Source organism: Phalacrocorax carbo, chromosome 2 (assembly GCF_963921805.1).
Source record: "Phalacrocorax carbo chromosome 2, bPhaCar2.1, whole genome shotgun sequence".
NCBI lineage: Eukaryota > Metazoa > Chordata > Aves > Suliformes > Phalacrocoracidae > Phalacrocorax > Phalacrocorax carbo.
In genome coordinates, this window is record NC_087514.1 from 59,024,517 (window position 1) to 59,042,394 (window position 17,878).

The window sequence follows — 17,878 nt, forward strand, 5'->3', positions numbered from 1 at the left end:
TCCACAGTGGGGAAAATGAAACATTCTGCTTGTGGATTCAAGGCCAGAAGTGGTTCATGGAACGGAGAACATGCTCTCATTGTGCTTTTCTTAGCAATTTCTACTTTAATGGCTTAAATCAGGTGAATATTTTCTTTCATCCTTGCTTGAAGATGTGTTTGTCTCCAGACAGTATCTGTGATTTTGCTCATCATGTTTTCTCTTCTCACAGCTGCCCTTTCTAGCAACAATCTAGCAGTTATACACTGAAGCACGTCTTATAAAAAGAAAAATATGTCTTTCACAGATGTGGTACCTTTCAGCCATTTAGTGTGCTGAACCTCCTATGTGGGCATGAAACTAACTCCTGATTGATTTAGGGTGTTAATATTGCCCACTTCACCCAGAATAAAGATGACTGTATTCAGTGTGGTGGAGAAAAACTAATTCATAGTCGGGATTTCTGTATTCAACTACCGGGGCTAACTAAATGGAGAATGGCATCTACTCCCTAGAGAACATAGTATTTTTTCTTTCTTTCAGTAATAAACCAACCTGGGTAATCTTGACTTTGCACTTACACAGTATTTGTTTTGCTTCTGTCACTTTGAAACTAATTTTTGATTTAAGAGTGTTAGATATAAAAACATAATCCAATTTGATCAACTTAAGGTGATGACACTTATGTAGAGAGCAATGACAGGATTCCTTGTAGATCATTCACTAGGACCACAGACTTTATGCAATTCAGCCTTGTTCTGTGAGGCAAACCTTTATCCTCTTGTCTGGCTTGCTTGGCATGGGATTGTACAAAGGGCTAGTAATACAAAAGGTCTCAGATCCCTAAAACCAGACTGAGGAGGAGTTTTAAGTATTTTGATTTGAAATCATGATTCTCCCACACCTGCTCACTAGATTCCAAATTCCTGTAAAAACCTCATCCTCTTCCCCTCCCCTTTCTTGCTTTCCCCAACTTTAAGTGCAGTTTTGCCTTTTCTGTGGCAGAGTCCTTGAGAACCCTGATCCAGGCGGTTTGCTCAGACTATGTTGAGTAGTGTAAGTATTGCCTAGAAGAGTCTTTTTTTCAGATGGACTTAATTGCCATCACTTTGCAAAGAGAAGGGATGGCAAGAGAGCTAGGGTAGAGGGGCCAATATGGAGGCAGAGTGTGTTTGTATTTCTACTGCAAAACTTACATAAGCCCAGCTGAAATGTAATTTTTCTTTTTGCCACTGGAATCAGCAAGTAGGAGCTAAGAGGGAGGATAGCTCAAATTAGGGTGAACATTTGCTAACAAGTCAAATAAGCAATAAAAGAATTTCCTAGACTCTTGTTTTCCTGTGCTTAATAAAGTATGAGATAATGAATTAGGATAGATTGCTTATTAACAGGCAACAGCTCAGTCAAGGGGATCTGTTGTCATGAACTACCAGAATGAAGTATAGATGTCTATAAAAATGTCAGGTTCAAGCTGAAGCCAAAGCTTAGAGATTAGTTTATAATCACTTTTGTAATACACAGCGAATGGTTTTTACAGTAAATGGCATGCCACTCGGTCCTGCTGTAATTAAAGAATGCTAATGAGACATGCCAGGCAGTGCTCTGCTGGGCAATTATACCAATTCATGTAATGACATAAGGCAGGCAGCAGAATGAATGCAGGGTAGACCTGCAGGCTACCAGCAAAAGCTCAGGAGTCTGGGAAATGCTGAGCTAATACAACTACATGAATAAGTAATTGAATGCTTATATCTGTTAATAAGCCGATCAACACAGAAAAATGCACAGTGACTCAGCAAAGGCTCTGGGTGATACTGGAAGCAAAAATTTTTCCAGTCTCCTGGCTAGGTGACTGATTTGGCCAGAAACTGGTTTGTGGAAAGCAACAGAGGTACTCTGCAGTGTTTTAGCACTGTCAGAGAATCACTTAAAAGCAATTTTGTTCACTTTCAGCTGCTGGTTGTCTGCTTCTACATACATCACATAACATTTTTTCTGCCTGTACCAAACATCAGTAGCTGGTAGATCCAGGTTGGCTGTCTTGCCTTTCTGTCCTGTTCCTGTGCATTCAGCTGCATTCATATACAGTACTGATACGATACGGTATCTGTAAAATTTCATGTTATCCTTTGCTAGAGTTTCTCTCAGGTTCAGTTCTCAATGGAATATAATTGAGGCATGTCTTTGTTCTTGTTTTCCCAAGGCCATAAGCTTCTGACTTAGTGTTTTGAACAATACCTATACAGAGAAGCCAAGAAAGTCCTCCTTTAGCCCAGCTGTTGTAGCTTTTGACCAGAGCTTTCCTTGCTCAAATCTGCATTAAAAAGTGCTGGCAAACCATATTCTGTGTAGGTAGTAAAAAATAGGAGCAGCACAGGGCAGGGAAAAATGAAATCACCAAAAAATTTAATTCATACTTTCAATTAAATTTTATTCCAAATTCTCCTCTAAGTTCTTCTATTTATTTCCAGAGGCCACAAAAGTAAAGAAGAAATGATCACTAATATTTAATGAAATTTGATTATGAATTATGAACTGATTTAGTTGATAAACATGTTTATTAAATGAAGGACATAAGGTATTCATAATTGTTACTTGGCTTGGGAAAAATTAAATCTGGGGGAGGCGCTTCAGGGAGCACAAGCTACTCCAGGTACAGCTCAAGCTTATATGCAGATCTCCAGCTTGTTGCTGAGAAGTGGAGTAACTGCAACAGAAGAATCTTCTCTGGCTGGAGGCTTGCTGATACTCCAAAAGGCGATCTCTTATTTAGGCAAAACATCCTCAGATGGCAGACGTGAAGGCAGCAGGATTATCTTGAAATAAGGGGAAGAGGGTATTTCCTTGATATTTGGTATCTCAGTTTCTCTGTATCTTTCTCAGGTTTGGAGGCAGCATTTCCCATGCCAGAAAGTGACAGTCATGAGAGTTGTGTGGGGCAGAAATAAACATGTGCCCAGTTGTGCCTGGTACTCAACACCAGACAAATACATTCAAGCTACAGTGTTCTTGAGGGAAGGGCTGTAAGCCTATAGGTATTTTTGCAGTAGATCTGTGCCAGAATAGAAGTCCGTTTACTTTCAGTCCTAAAAGTCTGACAACTGTGAACTTTAAGAAAAGAAAAAACTTTGTGGGTCCATCTATGCTTAAGCCCCATTGAGCCTGCTGAAAACCTTTGGCTAGCACGTGCTATTGCGATGAAAAGCTGCATGAAACTAAGATCCAGCTTCAGTCTAACTTCCACTGTGGTCAGAGGGAGTTTTCCCATGGTCTTCTGTAACTTGCCTCTATTTTGCTGAGGAAGTCCCACAGCTATGCAGGGGAATCTGGGTATAACCACACTGGGTGCCCTGCGCCTGAATCCAAACTAAAAACATGTACTTTGAAAGGTTTATTTTATGATCTTATCTGTTCTTTTACAAGTTAGTTGGTCCCTTGCCTTGCTGATTTCAGCACTAACTTTCCTTTCAATTTCTAGAAACTAAATGATACCTCAGCTCTTGGAAACTGTTTCCCTAAATCATGTGGGGACTTCAGGCACATTCAGAAGCAGAATTTGCCAGGAGCTGTAATTCAGAGATAAACCCACTAGTGACACACGTAAATTGCAGCTTGATGGAGGAAAAGCAGATAAGTGTAAAATAACTGATATATTCCCTTAATCACATCAGAGTATTGATGTAACTGGAAGGATGCAATAACAACATGGTAGTAGCTTTTATTAGCAGATGACGTTTGGCTGTTGCAGCCTTCAAAATCACTTCCAGAAGAGGTATCTTTAAATTAACCATTTGTGTTGGATGATATAATTATTTTCATCCATCCTCATCACTTGAGAACTTTTTAGCATTTTTCAGGTGTAAATTACCAGACGTATCCAGGTATTGTATGGAGTCTGTTCTGGAGGATATTTCATTCAAAGGGCTGCAGGTGCTTGCATTTGGATCTACTTTCCCTTACACAGGAACACCAGCACTATGTGCACTGTGAGTTTAGGCTTGTGTATGCCTACCCTGTTGTATTGTAAGTACGGTAGTTTTTAATGTAATCATGTAAAAATCTTTAAGGCAAGAATCCTCTCTCTTCTTTAACATCTCTCTTAAGCTCCACAAATAGCAGGGGCTGGGAGTTTCCAAGGAGGCCACAGGAGGCTGGGATCTGGCTTTGGTTCAAAAGAAATTACTATTTTTTGTCCCCACCCTTTCTAGGCTCCTTTAAAAATTTTAACTTCTGACTGTTTTCAGTAAGGGCCAGGGTGGAAAATTCTGTGAAAGGGGTAATGTTATGTTACAGACTTCTGGGAGGCAGGAGTAGATGGCAATTGGGACTCATTTATATGCTGTGTTTAGAAGCGTCATTGCCCTTTCCAGTGTCAGGTGCTACCAAAGAAATGCATGTGAAATACTGATGCAATCAACACTTCTTTGTGCTGAAGGTGGCCTATTTTTTGCTACCCTAAGTGTGTTTGGCTTGTTAGTGGAATGACTATGCCCTCTTTCTGGAGGAAGGTTGGCAATCCAAGGAAGTGGTTTGTAGTTTTCATCAGCCTGCACAATTATTCCTTCAAACTAGTTCATAGTTCAACTTGTTTCTTGGTGCTGATTTTGCACAGATGGTCTGTAATCAGAATGCAGGCTCATCATATTGTTGTATTAATTCTGAGCAGCCTGGAGTTACACAGATGTGAACATCAAACACATTATTTGAACTTTTCTGGCACTTGCCTCTGTCCCTTTGCTGAGCGGTATTACATGTCCGAAAGATGTTTTGTCAGTTTCTTAATGGAGGAAAAGCCAGCGATGCTTAACCTGAGAGTTCCATGATGTGCTGTGTTCCTTTTTATCCAGCCACCTCTTTGTCATCCCAAGACCAAGGTCAGGTTTCCTCATAGCAGCTTTACGTCAAAGATTTTCCCTGCCTGAGTCCAAGACAGTGGCCGCATTCTCCTAAGACAGGATGACTTCTTTTCTCCGGAGTTATTCTGACAAAAAAACTCTAAGCAATCCAGAGCACTAGCAGGGGCAGCATACTTTTCCAAGAGTCAAGATTGCTCGTTAAGAGAGGGGGAAAAAGTGCTTGCAAACCCATGTATAGCCTTGCAAGGTGGTAATGCCCATCCTAGCAAAAGTTGGGCACTATTGTCATTCGCACAATGTAACGCTTTTCTTTGCTTTTTTTTTTTTTATATACATGATGTGTTTTATGAGACTTGCTGTATGTGCACATGCAGGGTTTTAGACTCTTCTCTGCAGTCCCCCTCTTAAACCCAGGTTAATGCTGAGGAGTAGCTACAAGACCACAGTTGTCCCTTGACTTGAGAAAGAGGAAAGGGACAGGGTGGCGGAGAAAGGATATGCACACAAAGAGCAGCTCCTAGTTTGTCTGCCTGCTTTCCCTTTGGGATGACCCACAAATGGAGCAGAAGCATTGCTGGGTCTTTTGTTCTGTGCTGGTACAGAAGAGGGTGGTCAAAAGGCAACAGTGAGGTGTGAAAACAGTAAATACAGGCAGGAAAAGTAGAATTTGGCTTTACAGCACAGGGTGTTTCTGCCAGGCTCCTGTGTTTTTGCAGAGAGGGAGGTAATTTTTGACTGCCCTGCCTCACAGTGAGCATCAGTGCTCTGGATGTATATAGCTGAGTGAATATAGGAAAAGGGACAGTGTCCATGTTACTGAGCATAGCCATATATTTTCTCCTGCTTTACTGTGGATCCCAAACTTCTTTTCATGCATTTCTTTGCCTGCATCTGATTTTAAAGGGGTGCAATAGAAAGCTGATTAACTTCAGAGTGATCATGACCTATTAACAAGAGCCTGCAGCAGATCAGCCATACTGAAACAAGTTTGGATATATATTCTTCTGATGTGGTGGTGTCATAGCATTTAGGAGTTGCTCTGGTTTACCCTGCCTATGACTGGTGCTGCTTGTTGCCATGTCACTTTTTTTTAGCGAGGCAAGCCACCTCGTCCTTCCTGGATGGCTTTCCTTGGGAGAGCTGTATGTAGCCCATAAGTCACCCAGTGAGTAACCTCAGTCATCCCCAATAAAAGGCAACACTTTCCTTGGAGGAGGAGCAGGAGACAAGACCACTAGTCCAGAAATCTAAGATGGTTTTCTGAGTTGAGAAAGCTCTTTCTGCCTCTCACATACTGCAGTAGGGAGCAGAGCATGTGTCAAAGTTCCTACTTTTTAATCTGTCTGGCAGGGCTTTGCACTGATAAATATTTATTATGAAAAAATCAGTCATTTTGTTCCTCCTAGGAGAAGTAAAAGTAGAAAAATGTAAAGCAGGATAGGCATAAATTTGTTACGATCTAATGATAATTTGTGGAACAAGGAGGCATGTTAGGGGGTTTTGGCACTGGTCTTTTATCTGTTGTGATCCCAGCCTGGAAGTGAAGATGCCCTGCAGATCTGGGCACTATGTGACTTTTACTAATGCAAAAAATACTACCTTTAAAGCTTTATATGTTGGTGGAAACTTTAAAGATTATATTACCGCAACGTACACTTAGGTTTTCATCTGATATTTTGTGTAGTTGCTGAGATGAATTTAGTATAGGACAGCTAGTGAAGGAATAATGAGTAACTGAGATTGGCTTCTGTAGCATTTTGGTCCATTAAGCCCTCTCTACTACTCATTACTGCTCGGGAAATATCTTCTGCTTCAATTAGTACGGTGTAATTATATACCAGCTGTGGTGATTGTTTTTCTGCAGCGAGCAGTGGCCCTGCAACATATACTGCAGCCCTTGGAACCCTGTCAGATATAATCAGAATAAAGAAACAATACTATCTGCACAAGCTGAAGGCAAATTGCTCTTATTCTCTTGCTGAAGAAAGGCAAAAAGTAGCTCATAATTACAGACAAATTTTACAATTTTTATCACAACAGGTGAGGACGTAGGCTGTTACATTAATGAGAGGATGTATATGAAGTAAGAGGTGCTATTCAGTGTGCCTGAAGATTTGGCTATAAACAGACTAAACCTCTGTTAGGTGAGGGTATAGTACTAAAGCCACCCACTGCTTTGAGTGTTTTTCATATAAAAAGTCCTCATGCGCCTCACAGAGGTTGGAATGATTAACCAGGAAATACAAGTGGAGGGTGGAGGGTGGCACCCAGTTGCACAAGAATGTGAAGAGGTGAAATGTAAAGATGGTACCTATGAAAATTGTACAGAGTTTACTGTTGCCCCTCAACTTCTAAAGCACCATCATGGAGAGCGCAGAGGAGTTGCATATTTTTTGTGTGTTTATTACTTCCTTGTTCACTGCGTTCACATGTGATAGGTTGGATACTTCAGCTGCCAGCTTTACAATGCCAGCAATGAAAGCCACGCTGTCTTATACTCTTCTCTCAAGTGATAGTAAAAATCATGTAGGACAAGTTAGCTGACCTGCGCTTTTGCCTCACCTTCAGAGTATGTCCTCAATTATACCATACAGAGGTATAAATTGCATTGCAAAGGCATAGTTGAACCCATCTTCAGGATCTTTGGTGACGAGTAGGAAACCAATACTTCAGTGTAAAAAGATTCAATATATTAACTGGACTTCAGGCTGGGTTTCCAGGTAAGCAAGCTGACAGTGGAATCACTAAAGCACAATGCAGAAGAAAGCTGTTCTTCCTATTTGTCCAGTCCTGAGGGAGGAGCTTGTAAGACTTGTTCTACAATGCCAGGATCCTAACAATGAACAATTCTTCCTTATTCATCAGAATCGTAGAATCATAGAATCGTTAAGATTGGAAAAGACCCTTAAGATCATCAAGTCCAACCGCTAACCTATCACTGCCAAGTCCACCACTAAACCATGTCCTCAAGCACCACATCTACACGTCTTTTAAATACCTCCAGGGATGGAGACTCCACCACCTCTCTGGGCAGCCTGTTCCAATGCCTGACAACCCTTTTGGTGAAGAAGTTTTTCCTAATATCTAACCTAAACTTCCCCTTGCACAGCTTGAGGCCATTTCCTCTTGTCCTATCACTTGTTACTAGGGGGAAGAGACTGACACCCGCCTTGCTACAACCTCCTTTCAGGTAGCTGTAGAGAGCGATAAGGTCTCCCCTCGGCCTCCTCTTCTCCAGGCTAAACCACCCAAATTCCCTCAGCCGCTTCTCATAAGACTCGTTCTCTAGACCCTTCACCAACTTTGTTGCCCTTCTCTGGACACGCTCCAGCACCTCGATGTCCTTCTTGTAGTGAGGGGCTCAAAACTGCACACAGTACTCGAGGTGCGGCCTCACCAGTGCTGAGTACAGCTCCTGCTGGCCACACTATTCCTGCTACAAGCCAGGATGCCATTGACCTTCTTGGCTGCGTGAGCACACTGCCAGCTCATGTTCAGCCGGCTGTCAACCAACACCCCCAGGTCCTTTTCCTCTAGGCAGCTTTCCAGCTACTCCTCCCCAAGCCTGTAGCGTTGCATGGGGTTGTTGTGACCAAAGTGCAGGACCCGGCACTTGGCCTTGTTGAACCTCATACCTTTGGCTCTGGCTCAATGATCCAGCCTGTCCAGGTCCCTCTGTAGGGCCATCCTGCCCTCCACCCAGCTTGGTGTCATTCACAAACTTACTAAGGGTGCACTCAATCCTCTCATCCAGATCATCAATGAAGATATTGAACAGGACCGGGCCCAACACTGAGCCCTGGGGAACACCACTCATGACTGGCCGCCAACTGGATTTGACTCCATTCACAACTCTCTGGGCTCAGCTGTCCAGCCAGTTTTTAACCCAGTGCAGAGTGCGCTTGTCCAAGCTGTGAGCAGCCAGCTTCTCCAGGAGAATGCTGTGGGAGATAGTGTCAAAAGGCCTAGAAATGTCCTGTTTCTTTGACAAGGGTAGTAGCAATCAGATAGGGATAGCTTCTTTGTCTTAAATGTCTTCCAGGCCAGCACTCTAATAGAAATCTCCTTCTTGGCTCCTTTTCAGGTATTTTTGCATATCTAATGTATAATTGTTCCCTCTTTATGTTGTGTGTGTATGTGTGTTTCTGCCTCAGAGCAGACATGCAACTGCATTTCAGATCTGTCTGAATATCATTGCAAACCACCTGTTTTGTAAGAGAGGCTAGATTTCTACACAGCATATTTAACTGGTTCTTTGTTTAACCTAAATGAAGAGTATTTCTTTTGAGGCACTGCCCATCTGCCGAGAGATTTCTTTCAAACATTGCAAAAGAGTTCTGTAAATCTATGACTACTTGCTCAGTTCTAGGAATTTTACTTGAAGAAGGCCATCACAGAGAAGGTAAAGCTTGTTGTCTTTGCCTCTTCATGTAATACATTTTAATCTCTAAATTAAAGAGTAATAAAACCTAATAATTTTGATTTTTCTTAAAGGTTGAAATGCAGTATCTGGTTGTAAATTAGGCTGTGGTATTAAATCATTATAATACATATTCTAGACTTGTATTAAGACGTTTTCCAAGTACAATCATAGAATCGTAGGATGGTTTGGGTTGGAAGGGACCTTTAGAGGTCATCCAGCCTAACCCCCCTGCAGTGAGCAGGGACATCTTCAACTAGATCAGGTTGCTCAGAGCCCTGTCCAGCCTGACCTTGAATGTTTCTAGGGATGGGGGCTCCGATGCTGTAATGCTTTAAGTATTCCAAATTATTTTACTCTAATCCCTCTTCTACATAGGCTGAACTGGGGACATTAATTTACTATTCATTATGAAAGAGTTAGCTTCATTGCCCTGTGGGCTTGCATCAGCATATATGCCAAATAGTAGATGGAATAGCACAAATAGTACGTAGACAAACCAGTACTGTCAAAGTCTACAGGAACACTGGAGAAATCAAATATAGGAAGTACTTGTACGGGGTCTGGCTGAGATGGAGTTCATAGCAGCCTGTAGGGAGATGTGCTTCGTGTTTTGTGGCTAAAGCTGATAACACACCAGTGTTCTGGCTACTGCTGAGCAGTGCTTGCACAGCATCAAGGCTGTTTGTCCAAATCACTCCTCCAAAGGCCAGTAAGCTGGGGGTGGGCAAGAGGTTTGGAGGGGACACAGCTGGGACACCTGACCCCCAACAGACCAAATGGATATCCTGTACCATATGATGTCATGCTCAGCACTAAAAGCTGAGGAAAAGGAGGAGGAAGGGAGGAATTTGTGGCTATGGTGTTTGTCTTCCCAAGTAATCATTATGCGTGCTGAGGCCTTGCTTTCCTGGAGGAGGCTGAACATTTGCCTGCTGATGGGAAGCAGTGAGTAAATTCTTCTTTTTGTTTTGTCTGTGTGCAACACTTTTGCTTTCCATATTAAGCTGTCATTGTCTTGATCCATGAGTCTTTTCACTTTCCTTATATTTTCTCCCAATCACATGGCAGAGGGGAGTGTGAGCAGCAGGGTGGGTGTTTGGTTGATTACTAGGGTCAACCCACCACAGTACAACAAAGCTGAATTTTAAAAGATTATTGATTTTAGAAATTATGTTTTGAGGCACCTTACTGGAAATAATACAAAAAGGGCTGATTTTTTAAAGATGAGCTGTTCAGCAGTCCTTGAAACTCAGGTCCCTCGCAGCTGGGCATGCAGTCTTTCTTAAAATATCCTGCATGTAATAATAAGTATATAAAGCCACAGCTGCTAAAATGGTTTGTGTGCACTGATATTTGAACATCGGTGTGTATGACATAAGAAAAGTAACATGGTAGTAAGACGAGCAAGTTTATGGGTCTATGATCCTCTTCCTCCTCATGGCAAAATAAGAAGTTACAGGGCTATAGGAAAGATTATTACTAGGGCTGCCTTTGTGTTATGTATTTGTGATCCACCTACTGAGTAGCAATACAATGTGGTCTCTCACAGCTTCTGCAGTCTGGTCTTCTCTGAAGTACATGTAATCATTACAGTGGTCTACATTAAAAATACACAGCGTAATTTTTTGCCTCCTTGAGACCCAATTAAACACGTGTCGAGTATTAAAGATTCTGTTTATCACTGCATGGTTTTAAGTTTCAAAATTCGGTGGCTGCACAATTAGTGTAACCAAGTGACAGAGCTGGAGTACAGCATCTTTATGACTCTTCTTTTTGTGCAGACAATTAACAGTGGATGGGGGAGGTGCTAATTACTGTGGCTGGTCGCAATGCACTACCTAGTTGCTTGTTTTTGCTGAGTTGGATCAGTGTGTGGGGTCTTTAGAGAAGAACCTATATGTTTTTTGGCAAGTTGGCAGTGTGAGTTCAGTGCTAGCTTCAGTGGAGTAGGCAGTTTTGTAGCAAATTAGTCCCTGCTACCACTTTACTCATTGCCTTTCCTACCTGAGCAACAGAAGTGCAATATTTAGTATTCTTTATTCACTGCTGACTTTGTAAGAAGCAGTTTTTTGGCCAGGCCGGGATCACTTTTAATTCATTTTTTTTATTTATTACAAGTCCAGAAAGAAAAGAGGCAACTAAGAGAAAAAAAAAAGAAGCAGCCATTATTTTTTCTTTCACATTTATATGTTCATTAGAAAATACTGTGCAGAAAATAATTGAATTGTATAATCTAAAAAGGAGGAAGGAAATCTGCATTACCCCTGCAACATCAGTAAACAACCTACCATTGAAGACAATATCTGATTTTACACTTCCACACTGCAGTAATGGCAGCTGCATGTACTCAAGGATATCAAACCCTAAATCATCAATATGTTTTTGAGTAACTTTCCACAGATGATAGCCAAGGTGACTTCTGGTAACTTCAGTGGGTAAAATACTGCTGTGGTGACCTTTAATAATACCAAAAGGAAAGGGGAGAGACAAAGGGGTGAATTTCTGGACAAGGCTTCACTCACACCTGAAAGCCACACCAGCCTGCTCAGTGCAACATTCAGCGCTGTTCGAATATGTTCCTTGAAAATTTCACAATTTCCTGATCTGTGGTCAAAATGTCCTTGAGGAGAAAAAGTCATACTAGAAAACAAATTGTTTTCAACTACTTCTGGCCAAATTTACCATTATGTGCTTTAAAGATTGGATAGAGTGCTCCTGTGAAAAGCTGGAGGCTAGAATGTTCATTAAAGCCATGCCCTATTGATATTCTGAGAGGTCCCAATGCTTTCTCTGAAATCAATCAGTATTTCTGTGTGTGAAGATTGGTCACTGTGCCTTCTCTGCCAGTAACAGTTGAACTAGATTTGCTACTAAGACATAATTTAAGGTAAATGTATTTAGAAGTATGTCTATCTTGCATTGCTCATCAAAGTTTCCCTGTAAGTCTTCTAATTTTTTTTTACTTGATTTAAATGGTAAAATTCCAATGTGATTTTATGGGTTTAAAAGAAAAAAAAATTACTTTAATCTTAAATATGATAGCTTACCTCCTGACTGGAAGCAAAGAGCAGAGTCTCTTCTTAAGGAAAGCTTGGAATTTGCAAAATACTATTAGTTTATTGATCTTATTACTAAGAAAAAAGCCCACTTATCCTATGGATGAAGCAGAAGGCACTGGCTTCCCAAATGCCATTTGAAAATAAATTATTCGTAAAGTAACATTTTAATTTGGACCAATGAAGGAAAACTGGGGATAGTGGAATATATTTACATGTCTTTCTTTAACTTCTCGCCCCTGCCAGAGAAAGGCAAGTGACCCTCATAGGGATCGTGCACCAGCTGGCGTTTCCTGCCTTCTGCTCCAGCTCCACTGTCTGAGAGTTGTCTCCAGCCCACCATGGTGATCAGTCCTCCATGTGTGCATCTACTCCTGACACAGATACAACACTTTACCTCTTATCACCTTACATATCTTACCTGGAGAATAAACTGCTGCTGAACTGAAAACATGGTGTATGTGATTAGATCCCCCAGAGTGTGTGCCATTACCTGCACCACTGCTGCCTGAGAGGAGCAGTGGATGCTGTTGGGTGGGCATGGTGAGTCTTTCACTGTGATGGTGAAGATTAAATCTGAATTGAGAAATGTCTGCTTAAACAAATTCTAACTGAAAACCAAGGCATGCTGCAGATTTGCAGAGGATCATGTTGCGACCTGAGATTATGTACTGCCCAAGTCACAAGTCTGTGGGTATATATTGGAGGAAGCTGGGAGGCAAAGCAGTTGTTCTTATCAGAAAGGCTCAGTAAACACATGATTTGAAAACCCAAACCGCATCTCCTTAGGGCTCTTCTGCACTAAGAGATTACTCTGAAAAGAGGTAAGGGCTCAATTTATACTACAGTTATGCTAGTAAACTTATACTTCCGCAGCCAGATTGGTCAACCAAAGTTGTATAACATATTAAGAACATCAAAAGTAACATTTTCTGTGGCAGACAAAATCTAATAAACTAGCAATCAGAGGACAGTGAAATGCTGTTAACTCCAGAACTCTGACTTTCAGAATCAGTGGCAATGTTCAACTCCTTTTTTTCCAGATGCGTCCCTGTACTGTATCATGACGGAAGCTTTTCCCTACAGCTTTCCCCCTGCTGCTCTGGACCGCAGGCTGATGTTCATAGCATGGGATGTTATAGTGGCTGGTATAACTCGCTATACCTCTGCCCTGTCCTGTTCTTGAGCAGGCACTGAGATGAAAATCCACTCCTCAGTGAGCTTCAACTCCTGCATGTCTCTTACACAGTGACCCAATCTCATGTGAATAAATCTAGTGCTACAGGAAGATACCTGAGGATGTCAAAACCTTTGGCTGCCAGGAAGAAGCACTTGAAAGAAGTATTCGCTATCCAAGATGGAGATGTAGGTAAGGAGACTCACACTACTGCCATTGCCATACTCCTCTGTAGCCAAACCTAGCACCATGTTTCATGTCTTCGCACTTCCTGCTGTAGGAGCTGGAAGTTTTGCTCACCAGGGCATCCTGTGCTAGCAAAAGAGCCAGCTTAATTTCCTCCTGTCTGGATAACATTTCATTACAAAGACTGAACTCTGGTTCTTATGCCAAAAGCTGATCTTCAGACACTCTTTGTATGAAGTCCATTATCTGACTGTCATCAATGGGATGTGGCTATACCACTGCTTCAGAACATTAACCATACTTTAATCAAAGAAAATTCGCTAGCCTCCTTTAAAGTAAAAACATTAAAACAAGTCTGAAACAAATAAAGTTGTCCTATGCAAGCCTTTTCAAAGGTCTGCAAGGGAGGCATATGGGGTAGAAAATTTGGAATCAAAGCACAGCCGTGAATGCGTGGATTGTTCTTTGTTGCTAATAGTAATATTGACTTTTTCTGCAAACAGCAAATCAAGTGCAGTTAGTACTAAAAGAAAAAGTTGATGCAAAAGGATATTTAGAAATAGCAGTTGATTTCAGAGGATAATGCCAGAGCACAGCTTCTCCAAAAAAGCATAAGGATGGTATATTTTAATCAAGATTTCAGCATCAGGCTTAAAAGAAGGTTTCTGTACCCTTTAACGAGGACAGAGGGTACCTTGCCGACACAGCTGCTCTGGTTTTTTTCAGGCAGCAAATAGAAATAGGCTGAACAAATGTGTCATTTCTTCTCTAAGTGGTTGTGTGCAAGAATTCAAATGCTCTGTTTCACCCAGGGCTTCCCTACAGGCAGGAGCTGTTTTGCATTAGTGCCACCAGTTATGTGAAAGTGGTAAAACTTCTTGCTGGAGGTGTAGTTGTACTGTTATAGCCCATTTACAGATGCAAAGAGGCAGAATGTTATACACAGAAACATCTCTATCCCTTCAAGTACAACAAGGTGTGCCAAGTGAAACTTATCCTAGTAAAGATGTCACATATCTTTTCTAAACTAGATAGAGAAAGTTTAATTGGAAAGTAATCTTCCTGTCGTGATTATGTGCATTTCCAACCTTCAGGGCAGAGCTGTAAAAACCTAATGATGCACTGGTATGGTATTTACAGCTTGGCGTTCCTGGTCTCGCTCCTGCTCTGCCAGCATCACTAACTTGGTGAGTGATGCCCTGTGTTCTGTTATGGGAAGGGAAGTTACAGCTTGTCTTTTTAACCATTGCACCCTGTCTGACATATTTTCTATCATGGTTACACTGAACTTGGCATTGCTGTAGGTGAAATAAATATTACATCAGGCTGAATTTGAGCCCCATAACTATAGCCTTGAGCAATGTGTTAGAAGAGATGCCTACCACTTATTGAACAGCTTTGGAGCCTAAGATCTCATTCAGAGCAGTGGTGCCTCCATTGCAGGCCCCTTGGAGGCAGGAGCTTCAACCCCAAGCCTCTCGCTTCCCAAGAAAAAAAGACTTTCTTGTTTGACTACAGGACTACTGTCAGAGGCAATCTTTTGCTGAGGCTACACCAAATAAGCTCTCTGGAGCTGAAAAAGAATCAAGCAAGAGGAAGCCATGCTCTCTGAATAGTAGCTGGTCAATAGGATCCTCCTCTGAGAAAGGAGAAGCTGGTATTTTTGACCTTGTTCCCTCGACAAACTGTTTTATTGTTGCTGAGTTAGAAAGAGCAACAAGCCTCAGAGCATTCAACTCTTCTTCCTCTCAAATGAGCATGTGGTCTTTCAGGTAGCTAAAGGCTGTGACTAAGTCTGGGTCAGGAGAGGAGGAATAGGCAGGTATCATTACCATGCTTCTGCTGAGGGAGGCTACCTTGTTCCCTTCATCTACTGATTGACTCCCTCAGCTATGTAAGTTTTTCCTGAGCTAGCCCATCCTCTTGTTAATTGTGCTGCGCTTCAGTAAATACAGAAACCGTTTGCCATGCGTCTGTATTCCTGGAAACAGATTTAGTTTGTCAGCAGACACACACCAACAAGTAAGGTCAGTCATATTTATTTTATTTGTATGTGAAAAACATTTAAGCTAGCAGAACAGTTTTGGTTTCTAAGGCTGTGGTTGGACACAGATTTCCATTGGCAGCTCTGCTGGCTGCAACAGCTTCTGTCTCCCACTGGCAGCTTTTTCCTCCCATTTGTATTGCACAGATCTACATGTGGATAAACAGACCAGACCCCAAATTTAGCAGAAAAATAAACATCCTTTTAAGAGGCTACTTTTTTCAACTCAGAAGGGTCCCCTGATCCTGTTTGCCGTATGGCTTCCAAGTGTTCCCGCTGGCATGGCCAGTGTGGAGGCCAGGCTGGGAAGTGAGGGAAGTGAGGGCCACAGCTGTGGAAATGCATGGATTTCCACTCATGCCATATTGCGTGAATGTTTCTTTCATGGTTTCATTTTCCAGTGTTTATTTGCAAATGATAATTTTCAGATACTTCAGAAAATGTTAGTTATGCCAGAGAAATGGGAAAGATGCAAATTCTCCCCCAAACCAAACAAAAAAGCAACTTCCCAAACCCCAAACCCCCAGTAAATTCTGGAATGTATTTTGGAAAAAACAGTTCAATGATTGCATAGGACAACCTCAAGAAACATAAATAATCAGAATTTCAGAATAAAAAAAAAACACGGGCTGAAAGAATATGAAGAAAAATTTTTAGACAGGGCTAAAGTATTAAGATCCAGTGTATTTTGGTTTTATTCACTGTGTCTAGTGGACACATTCACATGGAAAAAAAATGTATTATTACAATTGCAAGTGGTTGGCACGTTAACCTGTACTATTAAAATCAGCAAAGGCCTCAGCTGTAAGGGATGTAGGAGCTGTGGTTTGACATGGCAGTAAAGTTAATGTTCTGATCTGCTGTTAGAAACGTGGCTGTGATGTAAAGGTCTGATGCAATACAGACTCATTCAGCTGACTCAAATTTCTTTAAACAATTTTTATGGATTAGCTTGATACTGGCACGCTTTTTGGCAGTGCTTGAATTGCCTGTCCATCCCATTCTACCTCTATGTCGGGTCAAGCATTGATCATTCCATTGCAGGGCACTTAGGATAGGGACTTTAGGATAAAAATATCACTTCCACTGAATCAGGTGTCCTGAACTTTCTCACTGCATGCTCTAACTCATAGACATATGCCTTTGTAAGAAATTCCTATGGCCTCCCTGTTATTCTCTGGCACTTTACAACCTCACTATCTTAATCTCAGAATAATGTACGAAGAAGACATTAAAAAGAAGCATGTAGTTACTGACAAATTTACTGTCTTTTAGGAAGGTTCTAATGAAGATGGAGGTGGAAATGTCATTAGTTGATTAAGTTATCTCTCCTGTTATCAATTCTATAATAATATTAAACTTTCATTTGCTTTTGTATTTTAATCAATTGTTATATTATTTATAACTGAGAAGCACTGCAATTTTTTCCTAGTCTTGTTTAGTCTGCTGAGAATAGACTTCTATAAATCTGAAAAAGAAAACTGTGTCTTTCTTTAATTTTTGTTTTCTCATTATTATTGTCACCACATTAGTAGCAGTTAATTTTAACTCTCAGTGCCAAAAACAGTACTTGGTTGCAAACCTCAAATTAACTGAACATTCTCGACAAGATAATCCATTTTCTCTAGTTTGTTTCTCACTATGTATTAAGACAAAGCTCCAACTGTCCTACAGCTAAAGCTGAAATCAGGCTGCATTGGAGAGTGTGCTCTGTTTCCTGGTTTTCAGAAGTGATGGTATCATTGAACTTGATAATGTTGGTAATGCAGATCAATATTAATCCTGTCACTAAAATTGAGATGTATGCTGACCAAGTGCATTTCTTTCTCATTGCTGGAAATTAGGGTCCTTTTGTTTCATCCTGTTCTTTGAATGAGTGCCTGTGAACTTACTCTACCTGCAGATACATTCTCTAGAGAAAAGTCAGGAGACTTGCAATTTCTCTTTGTCCTGATGCTTCTAATTGATCTGAAACTCTGGATTAATTTATTTGTCCCCTTTTCTTGAATAAAAAATTTTGTATATATATTAGCTGACTACACTGCTACTACACTCCCCAAAACCAAACTTAATTCATTGCTACTCCTTTGTGTGTTTGTAAATAGGTGTTCAGACCTTAGTTGTTCCCTGCTGGCTTTCAGAGAATTTTTGGTATGA